Source organism: Phascolarctos cinereus, unplaced genomic scaffold, assembly GCF_003287225.1.
Source record: "Phascolarctos cinereus isolate Bilbo 61053 unplaced genomic scaffold, phaCin_HiC Scaffold_4;HRSCAF=312, whole genome shotgun sequence".
NCBI lineage: Eukaryota > Metazoa > Chordata > Mammalia > Diprotodontia > Phascolarctidae > Phascolarctos > Phascolarctos cinereus.
This window is the reverse complement of record NW_027555847.1, coordinates 388,542,878-388,555,696: the sequence shown is the minus strand read 5'-3', so window position 1 is coordinate 388,555,696 and position 12,819 is coordinate 388,542,878.

Genomic DNA, 12,819 nt, shown 5'->3' with positions numbered 1-12,819 from the left:
TCATGAATCCCTTCTTTTTAAACTGAGTTCACATTAAGGCATGAGACTTCAAGCAAATCACTCTAACTCTCTAGAGTTATTTCTCTTTTGCAAAATGATGGGTTGGATAGATTCAGAAGGCAGATTGAAGTATATATTTTTCTCTTTTTTATTTTTCTTTGCTTTTTATCCTTTTAATCCTTTCTTTTCCTTGCTTTCATTTTTTGAAAATGACTAATGTCTAATGTTTAAATTTATTTTACATGATTATGTATATGCGTGTGTGTATACACACATATATTTATATAGATATATTTATATATATAGTTTGTTTTCTTGGTGTAGGGCTAAATGGAGGCAATCAGGGTTAAGTGAATTGCCCAAGGTCAGGGTATATGTATCTCTAAAAAGTTTTGTTTGTCTTTCCTTTTCAATGAGTAGAGGAAGGAGAGGGAAATTTTGAAACTTAAAATAAAATAAAATAAAATTGAATTTTAAGAATGTGGGTTTGGACTTAGAAACCTCTAAGTTGTTTTTGTAGGTGCAAATTTGCATAAATTTCTAAATTAACATTTTCTGATGACATCGGTCATAATTGCAAATATTAATTATTATTCTGTAATGTACATTGGATCTTCATTAAATTTTAAATATGAAGGCTTTATCATAATAATATCTAGTATTTGTATAATGCCTGAAGTTTTACAAAGCACTTTATGGGTGTTACCCCATTTGATCCTTGCAAGAACCCTGAAAGGTAGGTGCTATTTTGATCCCCATTTTAGAAGATGGATAAATTGAGGCAGGTGAAATTTATGTGACTTGCTCCAGGTCACTTAGCTAGTAGGTGTATGAGGCTGGATTTGGACTTGGGTCTTCCTTTCTAGGTCACACAATTGACCCACTATGCCACCTAGCTGACAGTGAAGTATAAGGACTGGCAAGGGTTCCATCATGGGCTCCATGACCTACTTTGCTCTTGTCTTTTGAGGTTTGGCGTAGTTATGCTCAGGGAGAGATTAGTAGAAGTTTCATTACCAGCTGATATGTACATATACACATGTATACACATGGTTGATATCTCTGGTGTAGAGAAGTGTTAGAGAATGTAAGACAAAGCACCTTCTACTAATGCAGATCAATAGCTGTTCTGTAACATAAATTCTCAATGATTGGCCTGGAACACTGACAGGACAAATGAATTAGACAACATCATACAGCCACTATTTGTCAGAAGAAGGACTTGAATCCCAAGTCAGCCATATTAGTTCTCCTGAAACAGGTTACACTATTCTTGAATTGTTTGTGTAGTCCTTTGAACAAAATAAAATTGAGGGATTTTTGTTTTTGAAAAATGGACTTTCTCAATTTTAGCCTTGGGAGGCCATGAGGCATGGCAGAACAGGTGAGGGGTTTGGAATAAGAAACCAGTATTCATGCTCCAGCTCTGCCATTATAACCCTGTGCAGGTCTTTAACCTCTCTGGGCCTTGATTTCCCATCTCATCTGAGTGAAGTCTTTATTTTCAACCTCCTCTTTAGGTTCAGCTTTGCCAATTCTGTCTGAACTGAATACTATATCAATCTCTAGATTTCTAGGTATTGTCAATTCTGTTTGACAAGGCTGCCAGATGTGTCCATCCAAGGTAATTGTATTCTCCTGCTCTTAGCTCTGGGTAAGAAAGCCCTAGGCAAGGTGGTGGCTAACATTGGCTGAAGGCAATAGTTTTCTCCAGTGAACTGACATGAGTGCATGGGGGTGATGGGGAAGGGTGCATGCTTCCTCTGCAGGACCTCCCTCCTAAAGGCATCCTCTTTCACCATGCTTTCCATGGCTCTCTTCTACTGGCTCCTGCCACTATCACCACCTCCACCTCTCCACTGTCTTATCCCTGGTCCTATCCCTACTTTTTTTTCTTCACATCCCCTGATGTAGTGAAGGTCAGACAGATGTAACCACACCAAGAGGTGGACTCTCCTCCATCTACTCTACTTCTTTCATCTGAACTATTTTTACCACAGGTGAAAAAGTTCATACTTATGGTTCTGTTTCAAGATCTGTATCCCATTATCCATTTATCTGCCAGGAACCTCCCTCTTCCACAAAGAAAACCCTCAAACCTTCTAGGAACTTATACCTCCAGGTTTTGCTGATCATGAATGTGTAAACCTTGGGACAAGATTTCTGGGACAAGGAAGACCTTTCCTTATACACACTTCAAAGAATTCTCCCTTGGCTTCAAGCCAATGGCCCCAAGCTGGAGGGTACTCCTTTCACTCTTTTGGACATCTCAATGGCTTCCACCCCTGAAATCTTCCTCTCTTTCCCCTGACCTGCCCTTTCTATTGTGATTATTTTTCCTAAAATTAAACCACTAATCAGATTGTAGTGGACAATCCTATGCACCTAAGGTTTTAGCAAAACCCACCTGCTCTCTAACTCCACTTTACATTTTGCCACCTTCTCTCCTTCACTCACCATTACTCACTTCATGCTTGAGATTTCCTTCTCTCCCATATCTCAATCTGTTGAAATCTCTCCTTCCCTTCAAGGCCCAACTCAGGGGCTACCTTGTATATGAAGCCTATCTTGATATCATTTCACCACCTGAAGGTGATACCTGTATCCTTTAACTCCCGCTGGCTCTTTGCCTACAGGTCTACCTTGCATTGAACTTAACTCTCCCTTTTATCATCATGATTCATGTGTGCCTTTCCCTTTTCTTTGTGTAGCCCCAAATTAGATTTTAAATTCAACAGTTCATAGATTTCAAGCTGGAAAGGACCTTAGAGACCCTTAAAAGTAGGGTCTTTTTATTTTTTTAGCAACAATTTTTGAATTTGCAGAGCTTGCTAAGTACAACATTTTGCACATGGTTGGCACTTAACAGATGATTTTTGAATTGAATCAAAGCCCATGAGAAATGTTTTTCAAGGCCCAGGAAGCCAAGGAGCCTCTGTCAAAATTAAAGGGGTCAGTGCCTTGACAGAAGCATATGCCTGTTGTCACAAGCCAAGGGGATCTTAGAGTTCTGCTGGCATCATCGAGCTTTTGTGAGTATAAAGAGTGAAAAGGGAGCTAAAATTTACCATTTATCTGGGTTAGTCTGAAGAGACTTCCTAGAGGAGCTGGGATTCAATACAATCCACTTAACAGTTAAAAAAAAATGTTTGCCGATGACTAGCCTGTGATCTGATATATTTAATCTTCACCACTTCTTTATCTGTAAAATGGGTATAATAATAATTGCTTGACTTGTTGCCCAAGCACCCAGGGAGGAATCAAGGAGATGGGAAAGTGTTTTCCATAAGTTAAAGATGTCTTGCATGTGGCACTGGGCTAAGACAATGCAAGCTTTTTTTTTTTTTTTGATGGGAATGAGAAGTATGGGAGGGGATTCCAAATACAAAGTATAAATAAGAGAAATCAAATGATTCGTAGCAACCTTCCTTCACAGCAAGAGTTTGGATTGGCTAAACCTGTTCTTGGAAGAGTCTCCAAAGAAGCATCTGCAAATCTTCTAGAAGTCCCTCCCAGGATTGCTCCTGAATGTAGTGGAAGAGATTTTCCTGTCTGGCATGGCAGCTAACCTGACGTCCCTGGCACATGGCTTTATCTGCGCTCTTGCTCACACACCTGAAAGCTCAAATAGCTCACAGTCGGAGCTGCCCGCAGTCTCACTTGTGACAACAAAATGGAAAGGTTTGAGCCAAGGCATTTTGAAAAAGACATACGGCCCAACAGATGACGCCTCACGTGGAGAGACCTGAGGGTGAGAGCTGCCTGCCCTCCCTAGAGGGTGGATGGGCAGGAGGAAACTGACAAGCGAATCAGAGTCGACACCATTCCCAGGCACCAGGAGTGCATGCCTTGGCAGGGGCCATGCAAGCAGGCAGAGGAGGTGACCACCCGCACAATGTTATTTCATAGCTGCCAGGACAGAGTCCCACTGCCCCCAACATTCTTTGGACAAATGTGGCACCATGCCTGAAATTTCACTAAGTAGCCTTATCCTTTTAATTTGAGGCCTGTTAAAATGCAAGTGCCCATGAGAGGGGGCATTCCTTAAGCTGTCATTAGTCATGGGAAGTCCTCAGCTTTATAGTGAAAAGAGCAACAAAATGAATCAGGAGACATGATCTCTAATCTTGTCCCTGCCACTAACTAGATTAGTGACCCTCACCTCTCTGGACTTCAGGCTTCTCATAGGACAAACGATGATCTTTAAATACCTTTCAGCACTAATATTATCTGATTCTTTGTCCTTACCATGGATAAAGAAGCTGAGAACAGACTTTAATAAAGAGGCAATAGCAGGAGGGCAAGAGAATGAGGATAGTACAGGGCACATATTATTAGTAACCTAGAATAGGATTTCAGCCAATGAATCAATTCCAAAAGTCTTTATTGACTGTGCTTTATTGACTACTGTGTGCCTAGTTCTCAGGAAGGAAAGGTTGAAAATTGATGGTTTTTTAGAGTGAAATAGACCAAGTGAAGCGGTCACTGTTCTGCCTTCTCCACTGATCCATAAATACAGATCAAACATTTTTGCAATTTTCCAAGACTGAATGCATGGGAGAATGGAAAGAACACTGGGCTATGAGTCAGAAGACCTGAAATCTAGACCTAGTCTAGCTCTTTCACTTCCTAGCTATGTGACATAGTCAGGGCTATATTTAAGGAGAGTCACTTTGGCAGTTTCAAGAAACACAGATTGGAAACAGAAGAGACATGAGGCCTGGAGACCAATGAGGGGGCCACTGCAAGAGCTATTGGCTGTATGACCAGAAAGAAAATTACAAAGGGAGAGATGTTCTAGAAGTAGAAATGGCAAGATTTGGAAGCTGATTGAATATGTGGGATGAAGAAGAATGAGGAGTTAAAAATAATGCTGGGATGGCAAACTTCGAAGAGTGCTGTTGCTGGGAAGGGGGAAGGCAAGGTGGAGGGTGGATGGACAGAATAGGAACATTCAAGATCAAACAGAACAAGCATTTCACGTGACGGCCCTTTAAATTCTTGAAGAATGCTTTGGTCCATACCACACCATGTTCTCTTGTTCAGGCTAAAGAAGCTGATCATTGTGTGGTTTGCTCTCCAGTTCTCTCATTATCTTCTGGATGCACTCCAATTTATCAACCCCAGTATTTTACAGGTGAAGAAACTCAGACCCATTAAGTATTAGTAATCTGACCAAGATCTCACAGTCAGGAAATGAATTGGGTAGGATGATGATCCAGGTCTTTTGAATTGTAGGCCAAAGCTCCCTTGACTGTAAGAGACTACCTGTGACTCTCCACACTTATTACTCTCCACCCTTGTAGACAGCAATCTAGGCCCTCTAGAAACTAGAGTTCTTCTTTCTAGCTTTGTAGACTGATGTAAATATGGAGAGAAGGAAGAAGGAAGAGAGAAAAGAAGGGAGGAAAGGAGAAAGAAAGGAAACAAGCATTTATTAAGTGCCTACTATATTCCAGGCACTGAGCTAAATATTATCTTATTTTATCCTCACAACTCTGGGAGTTAGGTGCTATTATTATTATTATCTCCATTTTACAGATGAGGAAACAGGCACACAGTAGTTGAGGGGTTTCCCAGGATCAAACAGCTAGTAAGTGCCCAAGGTTGGATTTAAACTTAGGTCTTCCTGACTCCAGGCCCAGTGCTGTATCCACTATGCCGTTTAGCTGCCTTGGGACCTTGAGCAGCTCCATTCACTTGTCCTGGGTCTTGGTGTCTTCCTCTGCCCTGAAAAATTAGACGTTTTAGTACCTCTAGTCCCTTCCAGCTCCAAAGTCTTTGCTAATCCCAGTGAACCCTATCCTGGACCTTAAAGAAGGGATTATACAGTCTGATGGCAGGATCCTCTGTGGTGATTTAATAGCTTTTCCTAATCACCCAAAATTCAGGGCTGCAATGACTAGCAGTTCAACTCACCATTTTTCCTCCATCTACCCTGCATGCTTCTGAGATCATCCATCAGGGTCAGCCCTTCTCATCTCAAACTCTGTGCTAGGCACAGACAGCCCACTCCTGGCAGTTGCCAAATGTATCCCCCTCCCTAAGGTAAGCAGGGCCCAGACATGTGTGGTCCTGGTACACATTCTCCCGCAGCTGTCAGTGGGAACAGCTCTGCCTTCTCCACAGCTGGTGACAAGCATTAAGTTGACAAGATCCTTCTGTTCACTACACTTGACTTTACCTTGACACCTAAATTATCCATCAAGAACTGCATTTTTTAATGAGAGTACCTTGATGTTTCATTGTTCTTAAAGGTGCATAGTTACCAGGCCAAAGTGAGGGGGGGGTGAGGGGGGTAGCAGGAGGAGATAGCATACTCTGCTGAAATCATTGCACACTTCACTTGAAAAGCTTTCCCTGTGGATGGCGTGATCATCTCTTGCTGACAAGAAGTCAGTCGTGGGGTTAGTTTTTCCTTTGTCTTTGTCCTGTTTCTCCAAATCTGATCTCCTGCTGGCTCTCCACTCGAATATAAATCAAATGCGTGGTCTGCTCATTCACTTTTTGGTTGTTGTCAATATCTAGGCTTAGAAATGAAAACAGACACCCCACCAATTCCAAATCCCTCAGAGCAGATGCAATATCCTCAAAGTGAGAGCCGGGTGCCACCTTCCTTTCACTGTATTCTCATAAATGCTGCTGGCTGTCAAACACCACAGGTCCTTCCTTGGGGTGTTAGAGAAGCAACATTTTTAGAGCTAAAACAGACTTCAAAGGACATTTACTAAATCCCCACATTTTCCTGATGATGAAATTTGAGGGCCAGGGATGTGAAATGACTATTTTTTTTTTCTGAATCACACAAGTTAGCACCAAATCTGGGACAGGAACACAGGGATCCTGATTGTTCATCTCACTCACCATACACCTCTTGTGGTATAATCATTATTATTTCAAGGCCAATCTTGATGTGGCTAGCAGCTTGCCATTCTCTTGGCTTTGGGATAAACACACGAGAAGATAGAAGGAAGTATGAGAGAAAGACAGACATTTTAAAGCAGTTACCCAAATACATGTGATGTTAACCTTGCCACTATAGGAAGATGCTGTTTCTTCTCAATGGAATCAGTCACATAGAGTCATAGCATTGTCGGTGCGTGGAGCATTGAGGAAAAAATCAATCTCTGTTCCCCAAAGAGGAGGTATATGCCCATCACTTGGGGTTATAGATAGAGAAAACAGTGGAATTGGCTAAAAAAAAAAAACACTCAGGCTAAGGGGAATTGATTTGGTTCTCTTCTCTTTGGATATTTCTTGGGTAGAAGGATGAGAACAGACTTTTTGGGAGCTGTCACATAATGGACAGGTGCTAAGTGGAACTCTTGCCAGAGTGAAAATGTAACTAATACGACGGATCTGTGAGAGGCTAAAAGAAGGACGCAATCAAGTAAAAGTATTTCTGCTTCCTTGTTGGCTTATAAAAAGCACTCTAAGATTCTCTTTCTTTTCAGCCTATGCCAAAGTGTCAATGTGGCTGTACATTCACCCATCCACATCCTTACCTCACTCCCCTCTCTTCTCCTGCCCCAACCACCACATCACATCTCTCTTTCCCTCTCTCTTCCTTTCCCCTCCCTTGTCCAGCAACACTTCTCTTCAGATTATCACTGTTACTGTTTGAAGTTTTTACACTAACAACAGAATAAAAATAAATTATTCTAAAATAAATAAAATAAAATAAAAATAAAAGATTCTACTTTACACACTTCAGGGGTCAAGGGAGGAAGGTGAGGGAGTATACAATGGAAGTGAAAGTAAGGTGAGAGGAGAGGGTCATTGTCCACAGGATGTCATGCATGGGCTGATCCAGAAACAGAGAACATAAGAAATGTTCTGGGGAAACAGTGTGTTCTGATTACATTTTTTGTTGCTATTCACTTGTTTCAGTTGTGTCTGACTCTTTGTGACCCCATTTGAAGTTTTCTTGGCAAAAATACTGGAGTGGTTTGCCGTTTACTTCTCCAGCTCATTTTCCTGATGAGGAAACTGCAGCAAATAGGGCTAAGTGACTTGCTCAGGGTCACACAATAAGTGTCTGAGGCCAGATTTGAACTCAGAAGGATGAATCTTCCTGATTCAGATCTGGCCTTCTACACATTATGGCGCCACTTCCTGCCCTTTAATTACATTTATATCTCTGTAATGCTCAGACACTAAGGTTCTCATAAGACTAAGTATCTAGCTAGTAGTGAACTCTTCCTTATCTGAAATCAAACACATACTTTTGTCCATAGCATTAACATTAAAATTTCTCTCTTTCTCTCTCTTACTGTTTCAGCAGTAAGTCGCTTTCCTATAACCCTTTAAAGTGGGCAAAACATTCTATTGCAAAGAAAGTATTACTGGCAATAAAAATCCCCATTTTACAGATGAAGAAACTGAAATCGAAAGGTTAAATGACTTGGCCATAGCCACACACCCAAGATTGTAGGATTATACATTTAAAATTGGAAGGGACCTCAGAGGCCACGTCAAAGACTAGAGTCCAATACCCTCATTTCCACAGATGAGTCATCTAATGCTCAAGAAAGTTATGTCTCTTATTCATGATCATGCAGACAGTAAATGTCAGTCTCCTTGATTCCAAAGCCAATGCTTCATCTGCTATGTCAAGCTGCCCTCCACTGCAGCAAAAGAGCAACAATTAAAATTAAGTATTTATTACAGATATAGTACTGGGCCAAGATTTGGTAATGATATATGTCTAGGTAAGGAATAGTTAGGCTCTGCTATGATGAAAGCTACAAATGAGTAGATCTGTGATTATTTCAGTATGGATATTTGTCCCACCTAGGAAATTATAATCTCTCCCCACATTAGTAGGTGGTTTCATGAGCTGCTGTAACCAAAAGTAGACGCAAATAAATAAATAAATAAATCATCCTCTGGTAACCAACCTTCTAGTGGTGAGATATGTATTTTCAACCCTACTGAATACTGAACTCTTTGAAGGTAAAAATGGTATTTCGTATCTTATGAATCTTCATATGCTCAGTGGCTAGCCTAACATATTGCAGTTTCTGCATCTGTAAAATGATGAGGTCAGACTAGATGAGAAAGGAAAAAAATTTTATCCAACACCTACTCTGTGCCAAGCACTGCAGAAAGTACTTTCTATGACGATTTTGTCATTTGGTCTTTACAACAACCTTTCGAGGTAGGTTCTATCATTATGCCCATTTTACAGTTGAAGAAACTGAGATAACCTGAGGTTAAATGATTGGCCCATCATCACAGAGCTAGTAAGTGTCTAAGGATTGCTTTGAATAAAGGTCTTCCTGACTTGACTTTAGGCCCAGTGTTCTATTCTCTGCTTCACTAGCTACCTCACAGAGCCACGAGCTGCATTGGCTAGATGATATCTTAGATGCCTTCCAGCAATTCAATAAATATTTCATGAAAAATGAATAAATGAATGAATGAGTGAGTGAATGGAGTGAATCTCATGTCTACTATAGTTTTTTTTTCTTGTTCTCCTCTGGACCTTTTCCAAGTTCACTTTATCTGACCTAACTAATTGATCATCCAAACAGCAAGCACTTTTTGAAAATTAAAAAGCCCCTAATACAAGTCATTTACAACTTAATACATGGGTTCTTAACCTGAGGTCTTAATATTTTTATAACTATCTTCCAATATAATTGACTTCTTTGATAATTCCATATATATTTTAGTTTATGCATTTAAAAATATGATTCTAAGAAGGAATCCATAGGCTTCAACAGAGTCCATGACACAGGAAAAAGGCTAAGAATCCTCACCTTAATGTGAAATTATGTCGGTATTCCCTCTTTTGGAAGTATTTAAACATTAAGCCATACCTCTAATTAAAGAATTAAGGTTCTTAACTCTGGCTTTTAACTCAGGATTTCAGGCATCACAATGATGGTATAAACCATCCAGGCCACATCTGGCCCTTTGGGTCCATTGGGTGTGGCCTTTTGACTGAGTTCAAGTTTTATAGAACAAATCCTTTTATTAAGAGAGTTTGTTCTGTGAAGTTTGGATTCAGCCAAAGGGCCACACCTGAGGACGCAGAGGGTCACATGTGGCCTTGAGGCCAAAGATTCTCCACCCCAAGGGTAGACTGTAGACAATGGCGGGAAGGAAGAAAAAATATTCTATTCAGGCTTCATTAAGAAATCTAGTTTCCCTTCTTGTCCCTGTTCCTACCTCCTTCAATACTTAACCACACATTTTAATGCTAAATTACATGCTTAGAAAGATCTAGAATTTAATCAATGAGTATACACTCCCTCCTCTCTCCCATCCTCCAGGAGACCTTAGCATTCCTCAATAGAAGGTCTTTATGCTTTGATATGACCAAAAATATTCATCAACTAATGATTAGCCAACCTTTCCTATCTTGGTAGGCTAATGATAGGTACATTGAATTCTTGGTCTTACACTCAAAGCTTTTCCAGCTTGGTAGCATCTTCAAGAGCTCATGTTGCACTTATGTTTTGATAACATAGGGTTACATTTGCACCTCACTGCAATGAGGCATCATAGAGACTGTAATAAAGACTTTAATTCTATAGTATGTTGTGCTGCTGCTTCCTGATTGTAACATGAGATTTTGTCTTGTTTCCTCAATGATTCTGTCAGTTCTTAAGGACAGGGCCATATCTTATGCTTTTCTGTGTCCCAACGAGAGCTTATCAGAGGACTGAACCTAGAAGAGGTATTCAAAATGTGCTTGTTGTTTGAATGATCAATTAGTTAGATCAGAGACAGAGAATTTGGAGAAGGTCCAGAGGAGAATAAGAAAGAAATGGGAAGTTACATAAAGAAAAATAAGTAAAAGGAAAAGAAAGTGGGGGCTAAGAATGCCCTAAATAATGACTGAGGAATTCACAGCTTTGCTTGGAAATGGCTTTGCTTAAAAGATAGATAAGGTATATAAGCAATAAGATGAATGGGAAATTTGAGGAAAAGCATCAACAAAGACACAAATGTGGGATGGGACTGAGCCTTGAATATGATAAGGAGATGGAATGGGGAAGCAACAATATCAGTACTGGCTGAAACATGAGCTATGTGTTATATAGAGATGGCAAACCAGAAGGCTCAAGAAGAAGGAAAAGAAAAAAAAAGAGGAATTAAAAAGAAGTGCAACCTTAGGAAACACACAAAGTATTATTAAAGTTAATAGTTATCCATTGGGACCAAGAGGAAAGTTCTGGATGATAGGGATGTTTAAAGTCCCACTGGAAGGTGGAATGCAGGCCAGATCCATTTACAAAGCTGGTTCACACACAGGTCACCTGAAATAGAAGTGAGAGACCTAGAAATTTCACTTTAGTGACTTAAAAGGCAAAATACAATCAATGAAGAAGGCAGGGGTGGAAGTGAAGGAAAAGTTTTCTGGGAAATGAAATTTTCCCTGAAGATTTACTGGAAATTCTTTTTTTCAGGAATGTTGAAAAAGTGAGTTGGGGAGATAAAAGGCACCAAAACATTACAAACTCACTCATACAGACAGACATATACATGTATATCCAGATTCATAAGTATACTCACACACACACACACACACACAACACACACACACATACACACACACATCTATATATAGTCACATATATATACAAATATATGCATTTTTTGTTATTCAATTATTACAGTTGTGTCCAATTCTTCATGACCCCATTTGAGGTTTTCTTGGCAGGATACTGGAGTGGTTTGCATTTCTTTCTCCAGCTCATTTTCCAGGTGAGGAAACTGAGACAAAGTGACTTGCCACAGGTCACACAGCTGGCAAGTGTCTGAGGTCAGATTTGAACTTAAGAAGATGAATCTTCTTGACTCCAGGCTCAAGAAGTGCTCTATTCACTGCACCACCTAGCTATCCCAATACATTTGTATACATACATGTATGTATGTGCACATGCATACCTGTATTTATTTGTATATATGCATTTCTACATGCACCCACATGCATATTTACACATATATGTACATTTGTGTGTATATGTTTTATATGTATATGCATATACATGTATGTATTTAAGGAGTCTACAATCTAAGTCTATACTTTAAAGAGTCATGTATATGTGTATATGCACATAAATATATATTCGTATATACACATGTATGTGCATATGTAAATATTTGTATACACACGCGCATGTTTAAGAAGTCTGTAGTTTAAATATACAGTTTAAGGAGTACATGTATGTGTACATGTACATGCATATGCACGTATGCATATATGTGTGTATATGCATGTATATATATTTTATTGGGTTCTATAGACTCCTCAAACACATAACATGCTCAGCATATCACATATGCATGTGTACACATATACACATATGCACACGTGCATGTATGTACACACATGTATGCAATATGTGTGTGTGTGTGTACATACATACATACACATACACATAGATATACACATACATATTTGAGGAGTCTATGGAAGCCAAGAAATTTTCAACTCAGGGAAGGAATCCCTTCCACCATCTCACAGTATCACACACTAAATTTGTGCACAGCCAGTCTCTCAAACAAGGAGAAAGTGTCTCCATTTGTCATGTTCAGGGTTGTAAAGCCACTGTTCCAGAAGCCACAGAGGCTGCCTCTGATAAGGTCATATTGAAACTTCCTTCTAGAGCTGGGTTTTCGGGAAAGGGAAACAATGATCTCTGCACAGGCAAGAGGTGGGCTGGCTCTCTTTCATAAAATATAGTGGAGCTAAGCCATTGCCTAAATCACCTTTTGCTTTGTCAAAAGTTGCCCAAACATTTGCCAGGATCCAGAATTTCCCTCAAGCTGCCTACTGATAATGAAGTTACTTCATTCCAGGGT